Source organism: Selaginella moellendorffii, unplaced genomic scaffold, assembly GCF_000143415.4.
Source record: "Selaginella moellendorffii unplaced genomic scaffold, v1.0 SELMOscaffold_24, whole genome shotgun sequence".
Lineage (NCBI taxonomy): Eukaryota > Viridiplantae > Streptophyta > Lycopodiopsida > Selaginellales > Selaginellaceae > Selaginella > Selaginella moellendorffii.
This window is the reverse complement of record NW_003314285.1, coordinates 1,598,806-1,611,001: the sequence shown is the minus strand read 5'-3', so window position 1 is coordinate 1,611,001 and position 12,196 is coordinate 1,598,806.

The window sequence follows — 12,196 nt, the reverse complement described above, 5'->3', positions numbered from 1 at the left end:
CCTCTTTGTGCCACGTGACAGATGCCATGTGTCACATGCCACGTGTCCATGCCACGTGTCCACAGGAACCCAAGGTTCAGGGCCTTGAGCCACTGAACGAAGGAACGGTGCCAAACTCCCAAGCGTGGAGCCAAGGAGTGATGGAACCGAACCACGGAGCAACTCCCGAGCATAAAGCCCAAGGAGTGAAGAGACAGGGCCCCGGAGCGACTTGGAACAGTCCTGGAGCAACCAGCATCCCAATGCCAGGACCAGCACGCAAAACGGAGCCAAACGGAGTCTGGCGCTATTTCGGCATACCGGTGGCCTAACGTGAGGATATAGGTACTCCACCAGCTAGCATGGAATGGAACTTGGGCTTAGACCCAAGCCGGACGCAGAACAAGGACAGGCACGCAAGGGGGAGCTAGACTATGCCTCAGGTTGGTCGGCCATGCCCGACCTACCCACTATCCCTACTATACATTTGGAACCCCCCATAGCCCCCCCCCCTTGAGGAACACACGCTTTGGGCTTTCACCCCAAGCCTCCCTTAGTATCAGGAGTTAGTCTCTGGGACAAACTCAAAACTTACTAAATATAGAATGTCCTTAGATTGTGAATTTGGACACGGGACGAACACCATTGTGTTCAGGCCGATCTCTACATTCCGTAGATATGCCAAATGAGCAAATCTGGACACTTTCCATAAATAGCATTTGGGACCGAAATGAGACTAACACAAAGGGCATGATAGCGAGGGTGTTTGGCAGACACGGTAAGCTATCATCTAGCGAATATTGAGGGACCAATCTCAATATCGCGGGGGTTCCTAACACTAGCAAGTGCAAGCCAACATCATGAGTTTCTCATCACCGTGTCAAGTCTGCTTGACTAAATGACAACTTAGGATTTCCTTCCTTAGTGCCCTTCCAGTCTAAGTGCACATGTGATGACCAGTTTCTCAACTAGCTTAGGTGGAAACTGATAACGGGTCCAGCAATACCGACCTCCTGCCATCGTGGCAGTAAGGTAAGAGTGTCCGTAAGGACTAGCCGACAGGTAACTTTCGATACCCGAAGTCACATGCGCGACACTCTCCCCCCCTTGGGAAGATCGACGTCCTCGTCGATGCATACTCCAGTCTAGAATACCGCCAAGGAAACAACTCCATAAAAAGTTCACGGTACTCACACTATGTGAGAAATGCACCAACTTAAATGAGTTAGGGGGCAACCTCTTTGTCTAACGCAGATGCGCTACCAGCTCAGACACCTTCCGGCCGTCACCGACAAGGAAATGACCAATGGAGTCAGCCACCCTTGCTGCTTTGGGTGTCACCCAGCTACAAAAGTGTGATACGCCCTGTCCGCAGGGACATAGAGAGAGAAGCCAGAGGCCCCAACCCTCCTGAGCAAAGAAACCAAACCCGTCGGTAAGGTTTAGATAGACTACTGTCAACAGGCAGTTAGAGTTGTTTACACGGTCACGCCCTTTCAACGAAAATAAGAAACATCGACAGAGAGGCGGGTTATGTGACCAGTCGACAGTAGCTACCCCATGACTAGAGATTTCAACATGCACACGAAGTGCCGAAGCCAGTCTGCCTATACTGGCCCAAACTCAAAGATCAATGGATGGACAATATCAAAGTCATAGACAATGATATCTTAGAGTCGGAATTATCAGTGAATAAATCTTATATTAGAACACAAAAGTATTCCAAGTAAGTTATCATCCGATAAACTAGTATTATAGGATAGGAACCACCAAGATCACTAACTTTGGAAAACATAGGATTCACCATCCAACAAAATTCAATAGCAAGTATATCATCAAGTAAACTCAATGATAAAACTTAACTACCGAAAATGGCAGATAGCATGCCAAACAACTCACAAAACACAACTCAAAGAACACAAAGTATTATTGACTAACAAGCACAATGCTCGCGAATGTATCACCCAAAGGAAATAACATCCTAATCTATGAGAACTAACTCGAGCAATAATCAACAGAACAAAATGAATGTTGCAAAGCAAACAAACGCTTGTTCATATTAACCATTACACTAGTCAATCTGAATAGATCCCAGCCAACAACACTAAGGAACTCAAGTTGCCTAAGCAAGTGTTAGCAACATCCTATTGATGTCTCAAACCCAAAAGACCAATCCAGAGCAAACCATAAAGAACATGTGGTATTGCGAAAAGCCAAAAGCCAAAGAGAACAACCAACTATCATGAAAGATCGTCAATTAGCTCATCAATGTAGTGATGTATAATCATTGTTGAAGAAAGAATCTACCATCCCGAAGAATAGCAAATAATTCCAAACCAACAATAATCAAGCAAAACTTGTGATAAGGATAATCAACTACCCTAGATGATAGTCAATCATCACCAATGATTGCCAGATGCAAAGCCAACTTCAACATTGAAGCTAATGATCCAAAATGCCTTCCCCAACAACTTCTAACAAATGGAACAATGAGCATAAAACTCAAAGAACCAAAGCTTGAAGAAGCCTATAGCCAAGTCTTGCCTAATAATGATCACAAGTCTCATAAAAGCTAACTTCAATGTGAAAGAAGAAATCGTAGCATACTCACAACTATCTTCAGCTCAACACATCCATAAGCCAAACTTTATAATGCCAAAGCTAATGAAGAGCGTATTTGCATCAATCCAAAAGTTAAGTATAACGAAGCTATGCTCAACAAGTGATCATCAAACGATCCTCCATGAATCCATCTACAGCAAGACGTAACTCACCTCATAACAAGCACAAGAAAAATCATTAATGATTGATATATCTCAATTGAAATCCAAGAAGGATTCAATCACTTCAATGCCAATCACTAACTCTTCCTCTCATAGAGGTAGCATTGTCCACGACTAAATCACTTTTCAAGGAAAAGCTAAAGCTCAACCTCAACTAAGCAATCTCGTCTAGAACACAACTAACCCAAACTTGCCACTCAGTTCATTTGAACGTTAATACAATTGCTAACTAGCAATTGCACGAATGCCAACAACACAAAGCTACAGCCAAATCATCAACACTATCTTCATCAAGACTAACGAAACTCGACATCAATCTTGCGGAGAGACATCTCATTTCACTGAAATCTCAATATCAACAATATTAATGACAAGGCATCACTTCAATGGCATCAACACCAGGACAAAGCTAGAAGAAAGCAAGAGTGAATCACCACTCGGAGCTTTCCAGCAACCAAGCTAACCAAAGTCGAAGATACTATACCTAGTATCCGAGACCAATCCTCTAACAATACTCAGTTACAGATAACACATCATCAAGGAGTGATTCACCACGTCCAAGACTCAATGAAATCCAACACTACGGACTAAATGTAACCAAATGATATCAACAGAGGTATAGTCGACATGCCAACATGGAAAACCATGCAAGTCCAACAACACGATCCTCCGCAACACCATCCGGTCAAGTAAGCCCACCACTGCTAAATCATCATCGAGCAAAGCAAGTGTCAACGGTCTTTTTGACAAAGTCTACAAATAATCACTAGTCGCAAAGCAACTAACAATCGCCCTTCAACTTGCCTTCACAAGACCCAAACACTAACTCATGTCATCGAGTTACATACTTGTCCAACATGAACATAATACCCCAGGTACGAGATAAAAGTTCATAGACAAGCACAAACTAAATGGCCACTCGAATCCAACTCAACCGCAATAAGCTCACTAATGCATTTAGTCAATAGCTTTGAGCATGCCTTGAAGAGGCTAGCTATGTGATCAACACTCAGTCGAAACTAAAGTGAAGACCATGAGATGGACTCATATCGGTACACAACCTCCTCATAGACAAAGCTATAGTACGGGTACCAACATCTCAAACTCAAACAACTAAGTTGGACATCACCATCCTCAGCCAAGGTGCAGGGCCACCAAGACCAAGTCAAGATCAGTGAGAGCTCACTACTCTCATAGAGTCTAACGAAATGCAAGGTGCAAACTGTCACCAAGCACAACACTACAAAAGAAAGGCACAAGGGTCACCTTTCTTAGAAAAGCGCAACAGCCACTTTTCTACACTAACTCCAGACTCTATCCAACTCAATTGCTTTAGCCCCAAAAGTTAGCATCCCTTTCGGGCCGCATCATACAAACTACTTACTAAGATCTAAGCCAACCGAAGTCAACTCCAACCTCTTCACTAGTTTGTACTGGCTTTCGAAAATGGAATGGTTTTCGGTAAAAATGATCAATAGATCAGCCATTGGAAAAGTCTAAGAAAATTTGTGGAAAATTTCCATCCTAGAGAAAGAATGATTTTCAGTCCAGGATTGCAAACTTTTCAAGACTCAACCAACTTCCTCCTACCAACAACTTCACAAAGGTTCACTTCAACACCAATTCTCATGATCCAACAACATGCTTAAGCATCGAACATCTTTGCCCATATTTCCGATATCCAACTTCGACATCTGCAAAATGCAAAATGAACATCCAAGGCTTGATCACGAAGACCACATCTTCGGATATCCATATTGCACTAACACTCATCTTCAATCACCTTCAAGATCCAATGTGAAGCCAAAACACTAACAAGAAAAATGACATGGAAAAATCAAGGTCCAAGGAAAATTCCTCATCACTTGAAATAATAATGCCACTTCCACTAACACAAGTGCTAGTGATGTCAATGCATCAACCTCACACCTTCTCCATCCAATAATCTACTCCAAGTGTTAACGGATCAACCAACAAGCCATAGCAAATGAATGCTATAACCCTTTTCCAACATCTTAATGGGCAAACTCTAGGAAATAAGGTACCAACATAAGCTTAGCATAATGAACCACCATCGAGAATCCAGTCAAAGCTACTACAATGCTACTTCGTGCAAGTAGACTAGCTTCTCCATCAACCACTTTGGGGGTTGATCATCATTTATCCAAGCAACTTCATAAACACATTGCTCATTATCACATGGATATGATATATAATCACAATGACTTGATCATCAATTGAGTAACACAATGAGCAATGCCTATGTCCTTACTTCAAACGTTTATGTGAGTATCAAATGCCAACTCGATTCGACAAAATGCAACATAAATGCCACACTCCACCAATAGAGGTTTACGACACCCAACACCACTAACTTTTGTTCACAACACAGACAAGCTCATGCCACTCTCTTTCCGACCAAACTCAACACTAATCCAACACCAAGCTACTCAAGGAGCAATAGCAAGGTTCCCCGGAAAAGAATTGAGCATTGCAACCCAAGTCTTCCAATAGCGAGACTAGACAAAATGGTTTAGTGTTTCACCACTATCCATCCCATAACTCACCACTTGTAAGACCATCACTTCCAACATGCATCAAGGTAGGGACTCTTGATTGCATGATGTGAACACAAGCAATGAGTTAACACCTCGTTGCAAATCATCTCTCCAAGAAGAGAAGATGATTTACGTATTTGATCCTCCGTCCTCGATGACTCTCTTTTCGGTCTCATCTTTGACCAAACCTCAAGCTTGCTTTCGCACTACCTTCAGTTCAATCCAAGAAAAGTTTATGAGAGAGCACGGCAATGATTACTTGAACCAATAGACTATTCCCTACAATCTTGATTGATCCAATTATAATCATGCCTAGGAAGGATCCACTAGTGCCGTGCTAAACAGCTATGGACCAGCCTAATTGCCACTCATAGCAAACCCATGTAGGTTTGCTTTCACCCATGGTACAAGGAATAACTCACGGAACCACTAATAGGCTAACATTAATCCTGCCAACTCAAAGCGTAACCTCGAGTTGCTAATGTGCCTCACTCACGAGCCCAAGCGCAAACTCGTGCTACTGGAACAACTCAAATCCATCTTATGAGCCCAAGAGTAAGCTCACATAATTACGGTACAAGAAGGTAACCGAATCCATACCCAAGGAACGATTGCGAAGTCTTTGCACCCAAACGTGTACCCACTCAGATCATCGTTTTCATCTCTGCGTATGCAACGAGACTAGTTCCCCAATCTCATTGAATAGTACTCGCTGAGACTCATTCTCTGATACCAAATGTAGCGCACGTGGTTTTGACCATTTATCCTATGGTGAGTTACCATAGGATAACACCACGAAGCGGAACCTAAACCCTCTTTGTGCCACGTGACAGATGCCACGTGTCACATGCCACGTGTCCATGCCACGTGTCCATAGGAACTCGAGGTTCAGGGCCTTGGGCCACTGAACGAAGGAACGGTGCCAAACTCCCAAGCGTGGAGCCAAGGAGTGATGGAACTGAACCACGGAGCAACTCCCGAGCATAAAGCCCAAGGAGCGAAGAGACAGGGCCCCGGAGCGACTTGGAACAGTCCTGGAGCAACCAGCATCCCAATGCCAGGACCAGCACGCAAAACGGAGCCAAACGGAGTCTGGCGCTATTTCGGTATACCGGTGGCCTAACGTGAGGATATGGGTACTCCACCAGCTAGCATAGAATGGAACTTGGGCTTAGACCCAAGCCGGACGCAGAACAAGGACAGGCACGCAAGCGGGAGCTAGACTATGCCTCAGGTTGGTCGGCCATGCCCGACCTACCCACTATCCCTACTATACATTTGGAACCCCCCATAGCCCCCCCCCCTTGAGGAACACACGCTTTGGGCTTTCACCCCAAGCCTCCCTTAGTATCAGGAGTTAGTCTCTGGGACAAACTCAAAACTTACTAAATATGGAATGTCCTTAGATTGTGAATTTGGACACGGGACGAACACCATTGTGTTCAGGCCGATCTCTACATTCCGTAGATATGCCAAATGAGCAAATCTGGACACTTTCCATAAATAGCATTTGGGACCGAAATGAGACTAACACAAAGGGCATGATAGCGAGGGTGTTTGGCAGACACGGTAAGCTATCATCTAGCGAATATTGAGGGACCAATCTCAATATCGCGGGGGTTCCTAACACTAGCAAGTGCAAGCCAACATCATGAGTTTCTCATCACCATGTCAAGTCTGCTTGACTAAATGACAACTTAGGATTTCCTTCCTTAGTGCCCTTCCGGTCTAAGTGCACATGTGATGACCAGTTTCTCAACTAGCTTAGGTGGAAACTGATAACGGGTCCAGCAATACCGACCTCCTGCCATCGTGGCAGTAAGGTAAGAGTGTCCATAAGGACTAGCCGACAGGTAACTTTCGATACCCGAAGTCACATGCGCGACACAATGCCTCAATTACACACCTTCTCCATTCAACAATCTACTCCAAGTGCTAATAGATCAACTGATGAGTTATAGCAAATGAATGCTACAACCCTTTTTCTAACACCTTATGTGCAAACCCTCAAGGAACAAGGAACCAACTTAAGCTTAGGATAATGGACCACTATTGAGAATCCAGTCAAAGCTACTACAATGCTACTTTATGCAAGTAGACTAGCTTCACTATCAACCACTTTGGGGTTGATCATCATTTACCCAAGCAACTTCGTAAACACATTGCTCACTATCACATGGACATGATATGAGAACCATAATGACTTGGTCATCAATTGAGTAACACCATGAGCAATGCCTATATCATTATTTCAAAAGTTTATGTGAGTATCAAGTGTTAACTTGATTCAACAAAATGCAACACAAATGCCACACTCCACTGATAGAGATTTACAACAACACCACTAACTTTTGTTCACAACACGGTCAAGCTCATGCCACTCTCTTTCCGAAAAAACTCAACACTAATCCAACACCAAGCTACTCAAGGAGCAATAGCAAGGTTCCCCGGAAAAGAATTGAGCATTGTAACTCAAATCTTCCAATAGCAAACTTAGACAAAATGGTATAATGCTTCACCGCTATCCATCCCACAACTTACCATTTGTAAGACCATCATTTCCAATATGCATCAAGGTAAGGACTCTTGATTGCATAATGTGAACATGAGCAATGAGTCACACCTCGTTGCAAACTATCTCTCCAAAAAGAGAAAATGATTTACGTGTTTGATCCTTCGTCCTTGACGACTCTCTTTTCGGTCTCATCTTTGACTAAACCTCAAGCTTGCTTTCGCACTGCCTTTAGTCCAATCCAAGAAAAGTTTATGAGAGAGCACAACAATAACTACTTAAACCAATAGACTAATCCCTATAGTCTTTATTGATCCACTTGTAATCATGCCTAAGAAGGATCCACTAGTGCCATGCTAAACAGCTACGGACCAGCCTATTTGTCACTCACAGCAAACCCAGGGAAGGTTTACTTCTCCCATGGTACAAGGAACAACTTACGGAACCACTGGAACCATCGATAGGCTTACATTAATCCTGCTAACTCAAAGTGTAACCTTGAGTTGCTAATGTGCCTCACTCATGAGCCCAAGCGAAAACTCATGTAATGGAACATCTCAATCCATCTTATGAGCCCAAGAGCAAGCTCACATTATTACGGTACAAAAAAGGTAACCAAATCCATACCTAAGGAACGATTGCAAAGCCTTTGCACCAAAACGTGTACCCACTCGGATCATCATTTTCATCTCTGCATATGCAACGAGACTAGTTGCCCAATCTCATGCTGAGACTCATGCTCTGATACTAAATGTAGCACACGTGGTTTTTACCCTTTATCCTATGGTGATTTACCATAGAATAACACCACGAAGTGGAACCTAAACCCTCTTTGTGCCACATGACAGATGCCACATGTCACATGCCGTGTGTCCAAAGGAATGTGGTGTGGAACCCAAGGTTCAAGGCCTTGGGCCACTGAATGAAAGAACGGTGCCAAACTCCCAAGCATGGAGCCAAGGAGTGACGAAACCAAACCATGGAGCAACTCTTGAGCATACAGCCCAAAGAGCAAAGGGACAGGAGCCTGAAGCGACTTGGAACAGTCCTGGAGCAACCAGCATCCCAATGCCAGGACTAGCACGCAAAACGGAGCCAAACGGAGTCTGGCACTATTTCGGCATACCGATGGCATAACGTGAGGACATGGGTACTCCACCAGCTAGCATGGAATGGAACTTGGGCTTAGAACCAAGCCGGACGCAGAACAAGGACAAGCATGGCGTATGCCAAATGAGCAAATCTGGACACTTTCCATAAATAGCATTTAGGATCGAAATAAGACTAACACAAAGGGCATGATAGCGAGGGTGTTTGGCAGACACGGTAAGCTATCATGTAGCGATATTGAGGGACTAATCTCAATATGCGAGGGTTCTTGTCAAGCCAATGCAAGACAGAGCAAAAGAGAACTAACAAGCCGGGCCGAGTATGTTCAGCTAAATAGACACTTAGGAATTCCTTCCTTATACTCATCCGGCCAAGTACAGATGCAAAGTCCAGTTTACTAACATTTGAACAAGAGGGACTAATAAAGGGTCTAGCAATACCGAGCTCCTGCCATCGTGGCAGTAAGGTAAGAGTGTCCGTAAGGACTAGTCGACAGATAACTTTCGATACCCGAAGTCACATGCACAACACTACCCTATAACTAGAGATTTCATCATGTATATAATGTGCTAAAACAAATTTACTTATACTAGCCCAAACCCAAAAATCACTAAATGAATAAAGTTAAATTAGAAAATGAATGCTTGATGAGAAAGCCTTTAGTGACTATTTTATCCCCATTTATCCCCTAAAGTTCCAAAGATTCCTGATGATAAAATATCCAAATTTCATCCTATAATCACATGTGTTACAGTCATAGGAAAAGATCAATTAGTCTAAATAAATTTTAATTAACAATACAAAGGAATCAGAGTTGCTCAAGAAAGCATCAATAATATCCTATCGATAATTCAAACTCAAGAGACCAAACCAAAATAAACCACAAACAAAAATTACATAGTAATGTAAAAAGCCAAAAACCCTCAAAATAACAATTAACCATCACAAAAATCGTCAATCACCCTATTAAGAAAGGTGCATAATCATTATTAAAGAAAATTCTACCATCCTAAAGAATGGCAAAGCATCCAATATCAATAATAATTAACAATATTTTAACAAAGATAATTAATTGTTATAAATGATATTACTAATAATTGTTAAATGTGGAAGCTAATTTGAACATCAAAGCTAATAAGCCAAAATATTTTCTTTAACAACTTTTAATAAATAAAATAATGAATATAAAAACTCAAAGAACAAAAGTTTGAAGAAGCTTATAGCCAAGTCTCGTATAATAATAATTATAAATCTTGCATGAACTAACTTTAATACAAAAAAAAATCATAATACAACCTATAATATCCTCATCAACACATCCATAAGTTAAATTTTATAATGTAAAGCTAATGAAAATCATATTTATATTAATTCAAAAACTAAACACAATAAAGTTATGCTTAACAACTAACTAGCATACCAACACTAGCTTAGAATAATGGATCATCTTTAAGACCTTGTCAAAGCTACTACGATGTTACTACTTGCAAGTAGATTAATTTCACCATCAACTATTTTGGGGTTGATTATAGTTTGACCAAGTAACTTTATAAATACAGTCCTTATGATCATGATATAATAGTTACAATTATTTGATTATCAATCGAGCAATACCACAAACAAAATATATATTACTATTACAAAGATTTACATGAGTATTAAGTGTTAACTCTATTTGACAAAATGCAACATAAATACCATCCCACCAATAGAGATTTATGACACTTAACACCACCAACACTACCACAAATTCATACCATTCTCTTTCCAACCGAACTCAAAATTAATCCAACATCAAACTACTTAAGGAGAAATAATAAGGATCCTTGGAAAGAATTAAGCATTATAATTCAAGATTTCCAATAACAAGCTTAGACAAAATGATTTAATGCTTCACCATTATTTATTCTATGACTCACCATTTGTAAAGCTATCATAACCAATATGTATTGAAATAGGAAGTCTCAATATCATGATGTGAGCATAAGTAATGAGATCTCTTGTTGCAAACCTGTGTCTAAATATGCAATTTAGTGCAATTTCATATTTAATAAATTTTTGTGATTGTCTCAGAAACTTCCCAAAAAGAAAAGATGATTTACATGTTTAATCCTTTGTTTTTAATGACTCTCTCTTCAGACTCAACTTTGACTAAACTTCTAGCTTGCATTCATACTACGTTTAGTTCAATTCAAAAAAATTTTTGAGAGAGCAGGACATTGATTACTTGAACTAATAGACTAATCTCTATAGTCTTGATTGATCTACTTATAATCATGCTTAGGTAAGATCCACTAGTGCCAGCCTATTTACCACTTATAACAAACCTAGAGAGGTTTATTTTTACCCATAGTAATATGGAACAACTCATGATAACCACCAATAGGTTAACATTAATTATACCAATTCAAAATGTAACTTTAATTTACTAATGCATCTCACTTATGAGCCCAAGCACAAACTCATACAAATGGTGTATAAAAAATCCATTTTACAAGCCCAAGTGAAAACTCATTTAATATAGTACGACAAAGTAACCAAAATCCATACCTAAGAGATATATATAAAGATATAGCAACTAAACATCAAATTTTTGTTTTCATTTTTACATATAAAATAAGATTAGTTGCCCACATATTGCTTTGGACTCCCTTCATGTGAGGCTCGTTTAGCTTCTCGAGGCTGCTGTATATGGCTGGGTCATGAGGGAGGGGAGAATGACACGAACCATGGGAATATTTCAAGAATATTTCATGGCTTGTGGGATTTAAGGCCGTAACGCCTTAAGGGTTGAGAGGTTGGCCTAGGGTTCACTCTCCTGTTTGTTTCATTGGTGTCATAACAATCTTATTGGATAATACTTGTTAGGACATATTATCTGATACTAAATAATTTTCACCTTTTACCTTATAATGATTTAACACAAGATAACCATGAAATGGAATTTAAACCCTTGAACACATAGGTGAAAGGTAGCAAAGTGGAATTTAAGTTTCAGGATCTTGGGCCATTGAACAAAAGGACAAAACTAAACTCATGAGTATGTAACTAAAAAGTAAAGGAATTGAAACATAGAGTGACTTTCAAACATACAGTACAAGGAATAAAAGGACATGAGCATGAAGTAACATTATAATAGTGTTAGAGCATCAACATCTTAATGCCAAGACTTCTACCAACCCTGGTTTAGATTTGAGATTGGAGGTAACAATATGGCCATAAAAACTATTCAGTAAAAGTTAAATAAAAGTGAG